At 37.4% G+C, this 19,668-nt stretch overlaps 1 long non-coding RNA gene across 1 annotated transcript; it reads right to left on the bottom strand.

Moving 5' to 3' along the window:
- Positions 1 to 2,965: 2,965 nt before the first annotated feature.
- LOC140616490 (uncharacterized) lies at positions 2,966 to 19,520 on the bottom strand. The gene is made up of 3 exons (XR_012016960.1): positions 18,919 to 19,520; positions 18,551 to 18,615; positions 2,966 to 4,340 (listed from the first exon to the last, which is right to left on the bottom strand). It is a non-coding gene; the product is annotated as an uncharacterized lncRNA (long non-coding RNA).
- Between the last annotated feature and the right edge of the window lie 148 nt (positions 19,521 to 19,668).

Genomic DNA, 19,668 nt, shown 5'->3' on the forward strand with positions numbered 1-19,668 from the left:
AAAGTAAGTACTTAAGTAATTGCAGCTGTTGCTATGGAGATTGTTCCTTACCCTCAGTTAGGTTAAAACTCATGGAACTCTTGTTCCTTTAAAGAGAATGTAATATTTTGGCCTTTGGACTCATAGCTGCAGTATTGAAACTACTTGGTGTCTCACTATAAAGAAGACTAGGTTTTCCTAAAATTGCTAAGCTAGTTTATAAGGATTATTTTCTCTTGTTTATTGTCTTTCACCCTCCAAGAAAGTGGATTTTTGGTTCCTGTGTCTATAAGAAATTTCAAAAAAGATACTCTATATATCGGTAATCAGAACCAAGCTTGCTGTTATGAACATTTATTTTAACTTTCAACTAATGAAACAAATTTCAACGGTGTCATAGTTAAATCCATTTGAAACTCACGTACTTTTTTTTTAGTGTGTTATTGAAAATGGAGTAAAATTGCATCACAATGCAGCCAGAAGGAAATAAAACCGATTACATAAGCCATACCATCCACTCAATTCCATTACTTCATAGTCACAGACAAGTCCTTTGCCAGGGATTATATTGTATTGTATCTAATTCCAGGGTTGGGAAATGGAGTTGCATTGATGATCAGAGGACTGGCTTGGTACATAGCCAGATCCAAATGGCTGAAGCTTAGTATTTGATTCTGCTGATGTGCTCTTTTTGCTCAGATACTGGAACATCATCCCCACTGTTTCCCTTGGCTGCCATCTCTGCTGCAAGCCCTCACATGATGTTAAAAAAGCCTCAGGAATCAGTCTTTCAGACAGACAAGAGCTAAAGATTCTGACATAACTGCCCAAGAGATTGGCTTCAAGAGACTAAATTTGTACTGAATTTAGAAAAAAAAAAGCAAAGTAAACCAGATTTAAGAAATTAAGCATCAGAGGGTGGATGGGCACCTGGAGGATAAATGTCCTTAATTTTCTTTTTCAAAACACTAATTATGCGTTGTCTATAATGCTGAGTGGTAAAGATGAAATATCTGCAATAACTCTGTGATATGACAGCTGCACCATGCTTGCTGATGCTGCTTTATATAGTGCATTATACATAGTCTGTGCTCGATAAATATTTTCCCTGCACAATGGCTCTCATACACCTCTTTGTTCTCTGACTTTGAGTCAGCAGCCATGATACCAAAGGAGTCTTCATATTGTTAGTGAAATACATTATCTTGTTGGCCATCAAGTGATTGAAACAGGGGAACAGCTGGGAACCAGCAGGCCTGGGTGGGGGGGCAAAAGCTGCTCTGTAATGATTTCATTCCTCTTCTGTGACAGCTTCCTCTTATTCTAAGAAGTGCATTCAACGTGACTGAATGCTCCCTTCCTATCCTGTGGCAAGACAGACCTTGTAAACGGGAGTTGCAGAAGCTGCTCTACTTCCCTGTCACAGTGAAATAATGTGCTAAAGCTCTCAATCTGAAACAGAAAAAAAAAAAACAGTTCTTAAATGTAACTGCAAAAATCCTCACATTTTTCTCTTTATTTTTCTTAGTAAACTAAATGGAGATCCAATGTGATCCTCATACTTTCCAGGGACATGGAATTTATTTAAATAAGAGCTACTTTTAAATTTTGGATTCCAGTTTTTCACTGTGTTTTAATCAGGGGACTAAAGATATTTTAAAGAAAGTTACTAAGTTTGGGTGAAAATGCAGTTTATATCTTCTATTAATTGTGTTTCTTATTGCCATCTTGGTCCCATATCTAGTTTAGACTGAAATAAATCAAAATATTGGGGTCAGACATAAGTAAATATAATGACAAAATCAAGTAAACTGTTTTGGCCAGTTGTAGATACAATGTATTTAGTGTCTGGAAACATTAAAAAATGCATGCACAGTGATAAGGCGAGATTAATTATAATGAACATGTGAACATGTGTTTAATTTCAACTGTGTGCTAATCACTTTGCATACACTATTTCATTTATTATCCAAAACAACTCTGGAGATAGAAATAGCATAGTAGAAATATGATTAACAACACCTATTTTCCAAATTTTAGAAGTGCTTTAATAAGATAGCTACATGTCGGGGATCCCTGGGTGGCGCAGCGGTTTGGCGCCTGCCTTTGGCCCAGGGCGCGATCCTGGAGACCCGGGATCGAATCCCACATCAGGCTCCCCGTGCATGGAGCCTGCTTCTCCCTCTGCCTGTGTCTCTGCCTCTCTCTCTCTCTCTCTCTCTCTCTCTGTGACTATCATAAAAAAAAAAAAAATTAAAAAAAAAAGATAGCTACATGTCATGGCAAAATGTCTTGTACATAATATAACTTATATGTAATGATACCTTATTTCCTTTTTTACTTGATTTTTTTTTTAATTCTGGAACTTAATGAAGTCCAGACACTTTTCCTAGGTTTTATTACTGGCAAACAGTGGCAGGACAGTTCTAGAACCCAAGTAGTATGTGATTCCCTTGGTAAAAAAAGATCTTACCTGGATTCCTCCCAACCTTGTCATTGAAAAGGTTTTCTCATCTTACAGAAAGCAGGTGGGACAGACTAGAAAGCAATGGGGATTGGTCTATTCTTCTTCAAGAATGAAAGAAGAGGGATCCCTGGGTGGCGCAGCGGTTTAGCGCCTGCCTTTGGTCCAGGGCACAATCCTGGAGACCCGGGATCGAGTCCCACGTCGGGGTCCCTGCATGGGGCCTGCTTCTCTCTCTGCCTCTCTCTCTCTCTCTGTGTGACTATCATAAATAAATAAAAATTAAAAAAAAAAGAATGAAATAAGAGAAAAAATATACAATATATGAAAGTTCCCTTTAAAAGTCTCCTTTGGCTTTAAATTTAGGTTCGCTCATTTTTTTTATGTCTATTAATGACATTTAGAGTGAACTGGGATATATATAAAAATATTCTCAGTAGTGTTATTCATAATGGCCCCAATTAGAAAAAATCCACATGTTCATCGACAGGAATAGATGTAATATATTTTATGTAAGGGAACACTATACATTGATGAATATAAGTAAATGTCTGCTATACATTCATTAGATAAGCACAGAGGAATATCTCAAAAATATAACAACAATGAGCAAAAGAAACCAGACTGAAGATACATACCATATAATTCCATTTACAGAATGGTAAAAAAACAAGCAAGACTAAACCACATTATTTGGAGACTCACACTAAGTATTAAAACTATAACAAAAAGGAAAAAAATGATGACCATAAATGTCAGATTGGGGTTATTTCAGGTACAGTTGAAAGCTTTAATTATGAATTGTATGTTGAATGCTTTTCGGATGCAAAATGGTTTTGTTTGTTTGTTTTGTCCTTGGAGGTCATTTTAGGAATGTTTACAAACATTTATTAAACTGTGCATTTATATTTTATAAATGTTTCTGTACATATGCTGTATTTTACATTTCACAGTAAAAAAAAAGTTTTAAAAAGAACAGAAAGGCTCTTCCTGTTGAGAAGGCATATTTCTTTGATGAGGGAAGTCATAGAAGGGGTTAGAATACTTGTGTGGCTTATCCCCTGTTGGAATGGATGCCAGTCAAGCCAGCAAGGCCAGCTGCCTGCCCTGTCACCTCATGATTAGAGCCGTATAGGAGGCTTGGGCCGCTGGGGAAATGCCTGGATCTTTCCTTCACACAGAAGATGGGAGAAGAGCTGGAAATGATTTGGATAATGTTTGACACTGCTTTTACAAAGAAATAAAGGGATAGTGAATCGCTGTAGCAAGTTTGTCTCTTGGGATCCTGCAATTTCTCCCTCATGTCAATAGAAAGAGCCATTTTCTAACCAGACCATGACATGAAAACATCCTTATTTTCAGCTAGCCCCCACAACATCAAGTCCATCTCACTCCAAAACTCGTTACATCATCATTAATAATCGTTTCGCATGGTTGCTGAGCTTAGTTCAGGGCCTGCCCATCTGTGAAATTAGGTGTGTCTGTCCCCAATTCTCTGAGTGCCAGCGTTCCACGGAGGGCATGCAGTTGAAATAAGTCAGCTTGAGGGTGGAGTGTCCTGGACAAAAAAAGACACTGGACTCAGATGGGGAATACCTTGAGTGGAAGCAGCCAAGGGGATTCTGAGGCTGATAGTAAGGCTCAGGAGCAGAGGTCCTGAGCTGTATGTGCTAGCGATGGAGGACCGGCTCCAAAGTCAGGGCTGAGGCTGTTTGTCTTCAGGAAATCATGACTGTTGCATTGAGGTCCAGAATGAGGTTTGAGTATGACGAGGGTATAAGGGATTCAAGTCATGCTTACTTTCAAAAGAGAGAAAAACCCAGCTTGAGAGGCTACACAATCTCTTTGGTTTTGCTGGTCAGTCAGTTTGTATAGGCAGGGCAGGTCCCAGTCAAGTCTGTAACCAAATAGAATAGGAAACACAGTGAGCCCTAGTGGGCTGTAATACTTAGCCCAGGAGGGCTGCGTTCCTATTGCCTAGAGGAACCTGAAACAGAATTCTGAGAAGGTAAATAAGTTTAAAGAATTAGATTTTCCCTCACTCACTCCATCTGTCAAGTTGGGTCTGATTTTTTTTTTTTTAATCTCCACTGATTTGTAAATTGTCTGTGGCATTTTGGTGATTAATAGATTATTTTGTTTCTTAAAGATCGCATAGAAAATTAGTGCCACTCGCTCCCTTTAATTTACTGACCTTCTTACATCAAAACAGAAAGATTGAGTCCTCTGCCATCTATAATTGTCTGCAGATGCTACACAATCTGACTAGTTGAAATACACATAATTGCAATCTAAATCTAGTTAACAGGGGGTCATGGAAAGCACATCCACCAGCTGTGTGATGTTAAATAATTTCAATACTTCTTAATGCCAAGATTGTCTCATCTCTAAACTGGAGATAACCGCTTCTTAAAGACTGTTATGGGGGTTTTACACACACACACACACACGTATAATCTCTTTAATTTCATTTAATCCTATATATATAATAAGGTACATCATACCCTGCTCAGTAACACAAGGTAAGGTGCCATGCTTTTCTCTGTTGGTGTTCAATGAAAAGCTTCACTATCGAATAGCAATATAATACTAATTTTTTATTGAATTTTGAATATTTTGGAATATCTTCTGGTCAGTGGTCTGTAATGTATGAATGACTCTGAAAATAATTTAATTAAAATCATGAAAATAATTTGAACGCTTTTAGTATCTTTCTTTTTTTATCGTCCAGTTTATTTAAACTAAAAACTCCCCCAAAACAGTTTACCCATTTCTTCCAACTCCTACTCCCTGCCTCTTGCAACTACCAACCTGATCTCTATATCTATGCACCTGTATTTTGGTTTTGTTTTTATTTGTTTTTTAGATTCACATAGAAGAGAGATCATATGATATTTGGTATTTGTCTTTCTCTATCTGACTTAGTATAATTGCCCTTGAGGTTCATCCACTTTGCTGCAAATGGCAAGATTTCAGGTGTTCTTTTTATAATTTACAAAGATAAAACCTTGTTTTTACTGTCCTGGAGAACATCAGATTGGTTGGACTGAGAAGGTCAGTGCTCTTCTCAAAATTTAGTTTTATTTTTATCATTCAAAATATGTCCATATTTAGTACCCAAATGTCCTACCAGTTTCATAGGTAAAATTCACAGTGGCATTCCCTTGCTCTCTCAACCATCTCTGTTTCCATACCTCTAAAATCTCTAAATCTCTTAGCATTTCTTAGTTTTATTAATGCTTGGGTAGAGCTTTAGTTACCAGACTTCTCCTCTGCACCATCCTCATCACATTCCTACAAACAGCCTGTTATCCTCTCTTGTACAGGCATCATAATTTTGGTTTGATCAGTGTTAAACTTTAGCACACAGAAAATCTCTTTAATACTTTGTTAAAATATAGACTTTTTGATTCCACCCTTACTAGTTCAGTAAGAGGGGAGACAGAGAATTTGTATTTCAGTTTTCCAAGTGATGCTGATGATGCTATTTGACCTATGGATCACACTTTAAGACCCACTCGATGAGATAAACATTCTATCTTCACATTATCAATATGCTTTAGAGCTGATCCTGTGTGCATACCAGAGTTGCTTTGTTTTTCTCAGGAACTCCTTTTGTTCTCTATGAAGTTAACTATTGTCCTTTTTTCATTTGATTAGCTTTTATATACTTCACTAATTTTTAAAATGTTCTTTATTTATCCTTGAGATACACAGAGAGAGAGAGAGAGGCAGAGACATAGGCAAAGGGAGAAGCAGGCTCCGTGCAGGGAGCCCAGTGCAGGACTGGATCCAAGGACCCCAGGATCATGCCCTGAGCTAAAGGCAGATGATCAACCACTGAGCCACCCAGACATCCCAAGGTATCAGTAATTTATACCTGAACTCTCTCTTACTGGTGTAAATCTCTTAATATCTTCAGGTTCATGAGGCATTTTTCAATGTCATCTTTTAAAAAATTAAATAGCTCAGAGTTTTTTTGACATGCACTATTGTGGACTGGTTCCTTATTTATTTTAACATGTAGTGTTATATTAGTTTCAGGTATACAATATAGTGATTCAGCAGTTCCATATATTACCTAGTCCTCATCAAGACAAGTGTATTCTTAGCACTAGCTCCTCTTTTAGACTGCCACACACAGCAGCCAGGTTGTATCTTCTACTTTCTCATTCTTATACCTTTCAAAAATTTGTTTGATAGTACGGGTATCAGCAAATGTCCTTTTCTACCCTCATACTTGATTAAATGTTGGCTGGATAAAATTCTATCTTGAGAATACTTTATTTTTGAAAGTATTGTTCCACGGTCTTTTGTTTTCCGGTGTTGTTATTGGGTAATCTACCACCATCTAATTCTTGATCCTTTGTAAGAGACAATTTTCTCTCTGGAAGTTTTAGAATCTTTTCCTAATCTCTAGTGTTCTGTAATTTTAAGGGTTTCAGCCTAGGTCTGTTTTCCATTGTTCTGAGCATGAAGTTGGCTCTTCTAATACAGAAATTCACATTCTACAATTCTGAGAAACTTTCTCAAATTATCTCATGGATAATTTCTTATCTTCAAATTTCTATGCCTTGTTTTTCTGGGATTTCTGTTATATGTGTGTTGGGCTTTCTGAAAAGATTGCCCAATTTTCTTCTTTCTCTGTTTATCCTATTTGTTATATTTAGATCCTGCTTTCTGAAAGATTTCTTCAAGTTTACTTTTTCTTTTATTTTTTATTTTTAATTCTTAACATCTCTTTTTGGCTATTCTCTTACTAGTCTTTTTTTGAAGTAGCCTATTTTTGTTTTATAGATGTAATATCTTGTATTTCTTTGAGGGTATTACCATAGATTTTAAAAGTCCCCCACCTCCCATACTATCTCTGTGTCATTCCTTGCTTTCTGTGTTTGCTCGTTTTGTTTTTTCCTTTATACGGAGTTTTTCTTCAAACATGTGGTAGTCATTGACTGTCAACTTTTTTTTTTAGATTTTATTTATTTTATTCATGAGAGACACAGTGAGAGAGGCAGAGACATAGGCAGAGGCAGAAGCAAGCTCCCTGCGGGGAGCCCAATGCAGGACTCCATCCCAGGACCCCAGGATTATACCCTGAGCCAAAGGTAGGCACTCAACCACTTAGCCAACCAGGTGCCCCTGACTGTCACCTTCTATATAAGAGTGGACCACTAAAAATCTGACTGGATGCTTTGTATCAACAAATGGAGTGTTTGAGCCCTTTCTCCTGTCTTTGCAGAGACAGAGTAAGTGACAGAAAGTTCAGAGGATTTAATATTAAGACCTTCATGTGGGGTCCCGAATCTCCCCCTTAGAGGATGTATGAACTGGAGCAGATGTCCTATTTTCTCAGTGTCAATTTGAATACCTAGAACAGTGCATGGCACATGTGACAGATATTTGTTGAGTGAACAAATATCTTCAATTGCGAAGGGTAGACCATAACCTTCCTCATTTTGTGGAGATACATAATTTAAGAGTATGTAAAAGTCCCTTCAAATTGTAGTTATACTAAAATTTCAGAGACTATTTTTTTATTTTTATTTTTTTAAACATTTTATTTATTTATTCATTAGAGACACACAGAGAGAGGCAGAAACATAGATGGAGGGAGAAGCAGGCTCCTCACAGGGAGCCCGATGTGGGACTGGATCCCAGACTCTGGGATCACGCCCTGAGCCAAAGGCAATGGTCAACCACTGAGCACCCCAGGTGTCCCTATTCCTTTTTTTTTTAATATTTTATTTATTTATTTGAAAGAGAGGGAGAGGGAGTGCACAGAGGGAGTGCTGAGTAGGGAGCCCAATGCAGGGCTCTATCCCAGGACCCTGAGATCATGACTTAAGTAAAAGGTAGAAGCTTAACCAACTGAGCCACCCAAGCTCCCACAGGGACTGTTTTTAAAGGACATTAACACTTACTGCACAAGTGCAGTATTATAGGGCAGATACGATCCTGGTCAATTTCCCAGCAGGCTCATTCTTCATGACACATGTACAGGTATGGATGCGGTGCTTCTGTAAAATCAGAAGCATATTTGGAATATATGAAAACTATCATGGAGAAGAGCAAGTAGGAGTCAATGGAGTGGTAGTGGGGGCAGGGAAGATATGTGATGTAAACTTTGTCTTTCTATCAGGAGGTACTTTCTGTCAATTAGAACTTTCCATCAAAGAAATGAGCTGTCTTGATAGTTGGTGGGTTTCCTGTTGCCAGGCAGTTAAAGCAGAATTGTCCAAAAATATTGCAAAGAGAATTTCCTGCTGGAATATTATAAAGGAAATTTCCTGCTAGGAATAGATTATGCCATTGTGCTAAATGCTCTCTAAAATCCTTTCTGTCTTTAAGATCTTAGTTATTACAGAATTACAGATTTTAAAGCTACAATCAATATTCCAAATGCCAGAAAACAGACATAAATGTTCTGAGTCAGATTTACTTGGGATATTTTAGAAACAGCTTTTGAAATGAATCAATGAAGGAACAAAAATTCTCATCATAGGGGCGCCTGGGTTGCTCAGTAGGTTAAGCATCTGCCTTCAGCTCAGGTCATGACCCCTGGGGTCCTGGGATCAAGACCCATGTCAGGCTCTTCTCAGCAGAGAGTCTGTTTCTCCTTCTACCCACTCCCCCTCTTTCTCAAATAAATAAATAAAATCTTCTTAAAAAATTGCATCATTTCTAAATCCTTGGAACTGATTCTGTCTTTAGAAAATGTAATTTGATTAACAGCTTTGAAAGGTCAAAGTCCCCCTATCTAGGATGGTGGCCTCTTCACTGAGCTAGTCCTTTATGACAGGCATTTGGGGAACGTGGACAAGAAGGATGGTGTGCTTCCAGTAAAAAGCAAGGTTTCTTCCTTGACCGGGCTTGCTGCCCAGAAGACAGGTTGATTTGCATTTTATCTGCAGTGCATCGCTCATTGATGTGCAACCCTGTAGCACTGCCTGCCTCTGCCTGGATACAGCCTTGTCCCCCGAGAAGGACTGCATTCATTCGTTACCATCCGTTGCCCATTTAGTTGACAAGCCAGCATTTTTATTCTTTTTTCCCAAGACCAAGAAAAGAAACTTTACTGTAACATCTTCTTTAGCCTTTCAAGGTCACTTAAGAAGGGAATGAAAATAAGAAAATATCACTGTATTTTTGTTGGAGCAAGGATTGAAAGGATGAAGTGAGCAAGAAATTAAAAAGTGAAGGCTTTAAAAACTGAGTTATATTTGCAGGATGTGTAAATCAAGTGAGATCATGGCACCTTTCCTCCTCAACTCTCTTGTTGAAATCCAAGTGGAATTGATGGATTAAAAAATAATGTTACCTAGCTGTGATGGCTTTGCAGTGTCATTTTCTGACTAATCCATTTCAATATCTGATAGAATAGGTATTGCATTGAAGGATTGTCTAATGTTTTAAAACTAAGCTTCTATTGATACCTTCTGCTCCATTTAAGGTAAGGTGAGAGAGCCCACATAGCCAGCACAGGTGGCTGGTGAACAGTCCTAGAATACTCCAAGAGGAATGGCAATATGCCTTTCATTGGGAGGCTGCCCAGACTATGGACTCAGTCCTCATCCACAAGCCACCCAGATGATCTCTTCCAATACCAGGTTTGAAATTATTATATGATGATTTCCAAACCTCTATCTCACACCCAGACATTTCTTTTTGAATTTCTAAAACATGTTTCAACTGTATAATGAACTCTTATATATGCATATATTAAGTGAACTAAGACTTAACTTCTTTTTTGAGTAGGGCAGGAGATTAACCTATACTAGGATCCTTATTTACAAGGTATAGATATATTATACACACGAGGTGAAAAACCAAATAGGAATCATTAGGACTCCTCTATTATGAATTGGCTACCACCTAGCAGCCTTAACACATAGACTGCCCCAATTCTTAAAATTCTTCTTTTTTTGAGAGAAAGAGAGAGAGGTGGAGGAGGGACAGGAGATGGAGAGAGAGAGAATCTTAAGCAGGCTTCATGCACAGGGTCAGGAGCCTGACCCAACACTCGATCTCATGACCCTGAGATCATGACCTGAGCTGAAATCGAAAATCAGATGCTGATTTTCAACTGAGCCACCCAGGGGCTCCTCAATTCTTGAAACTCTTAAAAATTTTTAAAAACACAGCTCTTAAAACTGATTCAGAGAGTGCAGTTTAATTAAGCCTGGGGGATTTTAGGCATCGTATCTTAAACCTATGATGGCTAAATCTTCAGATTAGACCCATACCAATTACTGGGTGCCTGCCCCCTCATGTTTACACCCAGCCCATATATTTTTTTTCCACATGGGAGATCTGAAGCACAGAAGTGGAGGAAAGGAAGGCTGCACAGGCTTCTGAACTTGACGTTGCACACACATATTTTTCTCACCCATTGAAAGCCTTGCTTCTACTGCCTGATGAGTTTCTACTCATTCATCTAGATAAAAAGTAAATGCCAACTTCTTTGTGAAAATATTCTGATTTATCAAGCTTAATGTAGCCAGTGTGCTCCCACAATATGCTGTCCTGGAGCCTGTGGCCCTCACACATATTCTTCATCCTTCCTGGTTCTGCCCTCTATGGTGGGAGGGGGAGAGGGGCGGCCTTTCTGGCCTGCATTCCCCAGGCTCCTATGTCAGCTGACTTATGGCCAGTGTCAGCCTAGGAGAGGCAATGGCAGGAGATGGGGGTTGGGAGGATAGAAGCTGGGGTCTTCCCTTCCTGTCTGCACTGAGTGGCTTTTCTAGCAGTGGTTATGTTCCCTCTGAAATTCCAGCTCCCTCTGGACATGCTCCATTTGGGGGAACTCCAGCTCTGGTAACACCATAGTATTGGTTTTCTGGGGCTGCTGTAATAATTTACTATAAAATACACTTTTAAAACAATGGAAATGTATTCTCTCCTGATTCTGGTATACAGAAGTCTGAAATTCGTGTGTCAGCAGGAATGTGCTCCCTCCAACAGCTCTAGGAGAGAAGGCTTCCTTGTCTCTTCCAGCTTCTGGTGGTTCCAGGGATTCCCTGGCTTGTGTGGCAACATCCCTCCAATCTCTGCCTCTGCCTTCACATGGCTTCTCCTCCTTTCTCTCTGCATCTTCTATTCTTTTGTCATTTATAAGAGCAATTGTATTGGGTTTAGGGTCCACCTGAGCAATGCAGGATAATCTCATCTCAAGATCTTTAATTTAATTATGTCTGGAAGACTCTTTTTCTAAATAAGGTAATATCCACTAGACTTAGGAATCAAGATGTGAACATATGTTTTTAGGGGCCACCATTCAATCCACTACAACTATGTCTTCTCTCTTTCTCCAGTATCTGGCTGATAGAGGTTATCAGTTGTGAGATAATTTCTATATTATCTTACTGTACACTCTGTAGCTTCTCAAATCCTGCCTCTTCCAGGTAACCAACTACTTACATTAAATTTTCTGTTATAATTACTTGAAATCGTTATAGTGAGATCCTAATGGATATGAAATACTGATTTTCATATGTCTCTATTATAGATCCATAATACACCAAATTATCCTGCTTTGCTTATGTGTACACATCCCCTGGAATGCTGTGTAACCTTTGCTATTTTTCTTTTTTTTCCCAGGGCTCAGCGCAGTGCTTAGTTTGGAAAGTGATAAATAATGGATTATGAATATTGGTCTGAAAATGAATGATAAATGTGTGCTTAATATATCTAAACTCTGAGATAAATGTGTAAAGTGTCTATGGAACTATTAAGAGAAAAATGTTCACATACTTCTACAAAACAGCAACACTTGGAGAGAAAAAAACATTTATGTGTGGCAGAGAATATATTAGCTCTTACTAGTCCAATATAGATGAACAGCATGAGACAGAGTGTGTCCAACAGAATTTTATAAACATTTTTTAGCACCTTCTTATCTCAGTTTCGCTTGATATAATGTTCAACATGATTATTTCATGCCAAACATCTCCTGAACTTTCCCTTTTGTTACCCATGGTCAACCTTTTTTTCTTTTTCTTTTTCTTTTTCTTTTTCTTTTTCTTTTTCTTTTTCTTTTTCTTCTTTTTCTTTTTCTTTCTTTTTCTTTTTCTTCTTTTTCTTTTTCTTTTTTCTTTCTTTTTGAATCTTATTTATTTATGCATGAGAGACACATGGAAAGAGAGAGAGAGGCAGAGACATAGGCAGAAGGAGAAGCAGGCTCCCCACAGGGAATCTGATGCAGGACTCTATCCCAGGATTCCAGGATCATAGCCTGAGTGAAGGCAGATGCTCAACCAATGAGCCACCCAGGCATCCCCATCATCAACTTTTCTAAGCAGATTGCTCAATTTACTTCAAATTAACACTAAGGATTTTAGTTTGGGGGTATGTGCTCTGTATAGATATTCATGATTATTGCTAGACAGAGCATCTCTTTTATAGACTGTTGTCTGGACAATATTCTAGAAGTAGAGCTTTGGTTATTTTATTTCCTCTTTGCAAAGTCTCCAGTGGTTTTGCTTTTTTTTTTAACCAAAAAGTTACAAAGTGACATGAAAGCTTTCTTTCCTCTTGAGCCCTCAAATCTTCTGTCCTCTGCTGGCATGCCTTTGGATTACTGACAACCCATTGACACCCCTATGATCTTTTGTATATATATCTTTGCACATTAATCCTCTACATCTGACACCATTTCTGCTTGTCAAAACTCTGCATTTTTTTAAATTTATTTTTTATTGGTGTTCAATTTACTAACATACAGAATAACCCCCAGTGCCCGTCACCCATTCACTCCCACCCCCCGCCCTCCTCCCCTTCCACCACCCCTAGTTCGTTTCCCAGAGTTAGCAGTCTTTACGTTCTGTCTCCCTTTCTGATATTTCCCACACATTTCTTCCCCCTTCCCTTATATTCCCTTTCACTATTATTTATATTCCCCAAATGAATGAGAACATATAATGTTTGTCCTTCTCTGACTGGCTTACTTCACTCAGCATAATACCCTCCAGTTCCATCCACGTTGAAGCAAATGGTGGGTATTTGTCATTTCTAAAGGAGCTAGAGAAAAAACAGCAAATAGATCCTACACCCAAGAGAAGAAGGGAGTTAATAAAGATTCGAGCAGAACTCAACGAAATCGAGACCAGAAGAACTGTGGAACAGATCAACAGAACCAGGAGTTGGTTCTTTGAAAGAATTAATAAGATAGATAAACCATTAGCCAGCCTTATTAAAAAGAAGAGAGAGAAGACTCAAATTAATAAAATTATGAATGAGAAAGGAGAGATCACTACCAACACCAAGGAAATACAAACGATTTTAAAAACATATTATGAACAGCTATACGCCAATAAATTAGGCAATCTAGAAGAAATGGACGCATTCCTGGAAAGCCACAAACTACCAAAACTGGAACAGGAAGAAATAGAAAACCTGAACAGGCCAATAACCAGGGAGGAAATTGAAGCAGTCATCAAAAACCTCCCAAGACACAAGAGTCCAGGGCCAGATGGCTTCCCAGGGGAATTTTATCAAACGTTTAAAGAAGAAACCATACCTATTCTCCTAAAGGTGTTTGGAAAGATAGAAAGAGATGGAGTACTTCCAAATTCGTTCTATGAAGCCAGCATCACCTTAATTCCAAAACCAGACAAAGACCCCACCAAAAAGGAGAATTACAGACCAATATCCCTGATGAACATGGATGCAAAAATTCTCAACAAGATACTGGCCAATAGGATCCAACAGTACATTAAGAAAATTATTCACCATGACCAAGTAGGATTTATCCCTGGGACACAAGGCTGGTTCAACACCCGTAAAACAATCAATGTGATTCATCATATCAGCAAGAGAAAAACCAAGAACCATATGATCCTCTCATTGGATGCAGAGAAAGCATTTGACAAAATACAGCATCCATTCCTGATCAAAACTCTTCAGAGTGTAGGGATAGAGGGAACATTCCTCGACATCTTAAAAGCCATCTATGAAAAGCCCACAGCAAATATCATTCTCAATGGGGAAGCACTGGGAGCCTTTCCTCTAAGATCAGGAACAAGACAGGGATGTCCACTCTCACCACTGCTGTTCAACATAGTACTGGAAGTCCTAGCCTCAGCAATCAGACAACAAAAAGACATTAAAGGCATTCAAATTGGCAAAGAAGAAGTCAAACTCTCCCTCTTTGCCGATGACATGATACTCTACATAGAAAACCCAAAAGTCTCCACCCCAAGTTTGCTGGAACTCATACAGCAATTCGGTAGCGTGGCAGGATACAAAATTAATGCCCAGAAGTCAGTGGCATTTCTATACACTAACAATGAGACTGAAGAAAGAGAAATTAAGGAGTCAAAACTCTGCATTTTTAAAGCCACTGTATTAAAGACCTGGTTAAGTCTTTGGTACTGAGCAGATTTGGATTTGAACACAAGTTCTACTATTTATTGGCTGCACATGAACCTGAGAAATTCATTAATCTCTTGGAATTTCAGTTTTCTCATCTGTAAAATGAAGATATTCATACTGACATCAGCATCTTATTTCTAGGGTTAAATAAGAATATAGATGTGTTATGCTCATCACACAAATACTTAAAGATCTACAGGGCAGCCGGAGTGGCTCAGCGGTTTAGGACCGCCTTCGGCCTAGGGGGTGATCCTGGAGACCTGGGATCAAGTTCTTCATCGGACTCTCTGCATGGAGCCTGCTTCTGCCTCTGCCTGTGTCTCTGCTTCTGTGTGTATGTGTGTGTGTGTGTGTGTGTGTGTGTGTCATGAATAAATAAATAAAATCTTTAAATAAAAAAAAAGATCTACAAAGCTGTCCAGTCATCACTGGACACTATAATGATGTCCAGTATAATTTTAGGATGTTTTCATTATCCATTATTAGAAATAACCTCATATCCATCAGCAGTCATGCCCCACTTTGTTCAATTTTCTCTATCCCTAGGCATATACTAATCTATTCTTTATTTCTATGGATTTGCCTATTCTGGACATTTCATATGAATGAAATCATGCAATATTTGGTCATTCATGATTGGCTTCTTTTATTTATCATAATGTTTTCAAGATTCATTCTTATTGTAGCATATATCAGTATTTTATTCCTTGTTATTGCCAAATAATATGCCATTATATGGATATGCCACTTTTTGTTTATACATTCATTAATCAATGGGCCTTTGGGTTGATTTCCATCTTTGCCTAGCATGAATAATGTTATTATGAATTTTTGTGTATAAGTTTTTGTGTGGACAATATATTTCCTCCTAGGTAGTTGCCTAGGGGTGGAATTGCTGGTTCATAGGGTATCTTGACGAGAAACATCAAAGTATTTTCCCAAGAGAATGCACCAATGAATTTTTATTTTCCAATGGTAATATTGGTCTTTTATTAGTTTTTATCATTAACTGAACTGTACCATTTTCCACTGATGACTCTCCATTTTGCTTATAATTTCTTCTCATTTGGCTTTGTGAGATTTAACATTCTGATTTCTCCTATGTCGTTTCTATGACTCTTCCCCTCCCCACATGCAATTTTTTTGTTCCCGATTCTTCTCTCTACGTTGGCAATTTTATTCAGTGAAGCATACTTCATTTCCCAGCCTTGTATGGATTCAGATGGGTCAACATGATTTAAAGTCTTTACTAAGCTGTGTGTGGTCAGTCACATAAGCTCTCTCTTGACCACTCCGTAAAGGCTTCAAATGCAGTGTGTCCACAAGAGGGCTCATCTCTCACTCTGAAAAGCTTATCTTTCCAATTGCTCTTTTTTTAGTGCATCTACTGTCCTCTCAACTCACTTGAAATTTCAGTCATTTTTTTCTTTTTTCTCTCACCTGTCCCTTTTGCCCAATTAGTTTGCCAGCTCCTGTCCACTCTATGTGTCTATCATCCTCAGATACAGTGCCTTTTTTTGCGTGTTACCCTCCCATTCTGTTCAAGCACTATGATTGTACATTTTGATTTCTATACATTCTCTTTAAAGACATTATTATTTTTTCCTTTTCTTTTTTTTTTTTACATTTTACATTTTTATCCTGCTTACAGTTAAAATCAAATTCCTATGACTCCTCTCTTCAAAATCTTCAGAGGTTCTATATTATCCTCTACTAAAGAATAAATTCCTTAGTGGTATATTCAAGTTTCTGATATACTTTCCTAGTCCTGTTTCCCATTTACTTCTATATAGAGCATATGTTTAAATCAACCTCAGTCTTCTTTGTTTATTTTTCAGCCTCCAGCTGTGTTCATGCCTCTCCTTGGGATGCCCTGTCACTGAATCTGCATAAGGCAATTCCTCAAGGCCCTAATAAAATGTGTCCTCCTCCACATTGATGCCCATCATCTTCCTAGACTGAATTTACCACTCTTTTCTCTCAACAATGTCATTTTCAATTATGTATTACAGTCACTTGGTGCATATCTAATCTTCCCTCCTTAAATCTATAGTCCTTGAGGGCAGAGGCCATGGCATATTTATCACAATTATAGGAGCTACTATTTCTCAAATACTTACTATGACCTAGGGACTGAACTAAGTATTTGGTATTGTAACATCTTCTTTAATTATCAAAACAATCCTCTGAAATAGGTGTATTTTGCATCTTCATTTTATAGATGAGACAATTAACACTTAGAGAAGATAGATAACTTCCCAAAGGCTAAACAGATTCTAAATGGCAAAGCTGGAATTTTATCCTTGATTGACTCTAAACCCTGTGCAAATAACTATGTCCTTATCACTTTCTCTACAACACCTAATTTAATAAATGCCAGTTAAATGAATAAAAAGAAAAGGTCAGTGTGTGCTGTTGAAGACATAGGTTTAGTTCAAATTGAAGTTGTAACACTGTCTCAGAGTGAATTATTTACCATGCCTGAGCTGTTTACTCATTTCTAAGGTATTGGTCAGAGATAATAACCCTTGCCTCACAATGCTCTTGTGAAGATAAAATGAAATGATGCACATGATGGCATATACTAGTATGCTCTCAGTAAATATTAGTTGATAATAATATAAATATAATTTCATTTTTTACTGTCCCTAATTGATGAGGTTGACTGTACTTGGAGACAGTCACATGACAGGAAAGGTATACAACAAAGGTAGCTGTAACAATTTCACAAACTTTATCCCAACAAGGATGTTACACACTTTATTATATACTGTTAAAAGTATATACTTAAAATACTTATAATCTTTGATCTAAAATAGAACTAAATAGGCTTTAAAGAAACCTCTATTGTACTTCTTAATTAGGTGCTGTTTTTAATTCATTTATCTATCTATCTATCATCTATTTATCATCTACCCATCCATCCATCCATCCACCCAGCCATCCATCTCTCTTTCTATGTCTTTGTTTCTTTCTTTCACCACAGCATTTCAAATATTTCCAAATGTTGGTATCCATTATAATACTATTCCTTCGAACAAAGACTTTTATTATATTAAAATTTTGAATAGTAATAATAGTATATACACTTTCACTAAATCATCCTACTCTTTACTGTTTTTAATTTCATTTCATTTCATAAATACCCTTTGACATTTTATAAGATCCTATCAATAATCAGAGGTTGAAGACATATTAGCTTTGGAATTTAAGAAACAAGACAGATAAGAGGGGAAGGGATAGAAAAAGAAAATAAGACAAAAACAGAGAGGGGGACAAACCATAAAACTCTTAACTGTACAAAACAAACTGAGGGTTTCTGGAAGGGAAGTGTGTGGGAGGATGGGGTAACTGGGTGATGGGCATTAAGGAAGGTACTTGATATTATGAGCACTGGGTATTATATACAACTGATGAATCACTGACCTCTACCTCTGAAACTAATAATACATTATATGTTAATTAATTAAATTTAAATTAAAAAAAGAAACATTAGCTTCATTTGTTGGATGAATTCTGTATTCTTTTCCCCATTAAACAAAACAAAACAAAACAAAGCAAAACAAAACAAAAATCTGTTTTAGAGACCTGAGGAAAGATAGACAGTTCTCAGAGAGGGTAAGCAGGAGAAAAGGGGGATCAATGTGACCTGGAAATACAGAGTTAATTTTCTGGCCACTCTGGACCATTAAAGTATGGGTAAGGTACATCAAGACGTCATAATAAAGATGAACTTACCAATATGTTCCCAAGTCTGTGGTTGGGGAACTGTAGCTGAAGACTTTTCTAATGTAATTCCTCTTCTGCTGACACTCAGGGGAAAAAGTATATAGTCTTTTAAAATTATAATGGCATATGAAACATGTATCCTGCTTTGTTTATTTGTTTTGGGTTTTCTCTAATAGGAGGTCTAAAATTCAATCTTCATAACCTGGAGGGATTTCATAAATGCAGGGTGCAATTTGGAAAACTGAATAATTTTTAAAAGCTCTGTGTTTTAAATGCCTTAGAAAAAAAATCCACAGCAAATATCCAAATCATCTCTATTTCAATATTAGTAGCTAAAACATGTAAAGATTACATCTCATATTAATGATATTAATTACCTTAAATGTAATATAATTTCAAGGAAGTCTTTCATTCTATGGTAGGCAACATTTTCTGTGCTTGTAACTGCTCATAGAAAGAGTACTTCATTGCTGTAGAGAAAATAAGTTTTTGTAAAGAACAATGCAGTGTTATATACTCTGTCCTTGCTAGTCTTTGTGTCTACTGAAAGATCTTTCTGCTGATTATGTTGAAGGTAGGGAACAGATGAACAGGGGAACACTAGTAATGCTGCTGGTCTCCACAATTTTCTTGTCTTGATACCATAGAACACTTTCCCGTCCCTGCTCATTAACTTCCTCCAAACTAAACATCCTCATCAGAAAATAAGGAGCTTCAGTAGCACTTGCCAAAATAACATAACCCAGATGCAAAGTCAAGACCCTGGAAGAGGACACTACCAACCCAAACTACTTATCTTTACTTTATAACTTAACCACTATAAAGCTTATTGTTTCATCTAATATCTGTCCATGGAGAACAATTTCTCTCCATATCTTTAATTTGAATAAACTTTTACAAAAAGTAAGTATTTTGCAAATTTCCTCTGAAGTTTGAGATGAAATGGGATTTCATTTGTATTTATATTTTTATTAGTTGCAAAAAAGGCAGATGGTGATGTTAGGATAGTAGATGCTCTGCATAGGAGCAACATCTGAACAAATAATAGTAACTAGGACTAACCCAATATTTAATAGCTGACAAAGCACTTTTATAAGCATTACCCATTTGATTTGCACTGTTTTGCC

The sequence above is a fragment of the Canis lupus genome, chromosome 24 (genome assembly GCF_048164855.1).
Source record: "Canis lupus baileyi chromosome 24, mCanLup2.hap1, whole genome shotgun sequence".
Classification (NCBI taxonomy): Eukaryota; Metazoa; Chordata; class Mammalia; order Carnivora; family Canidae; genus Canis; species Canis lupus.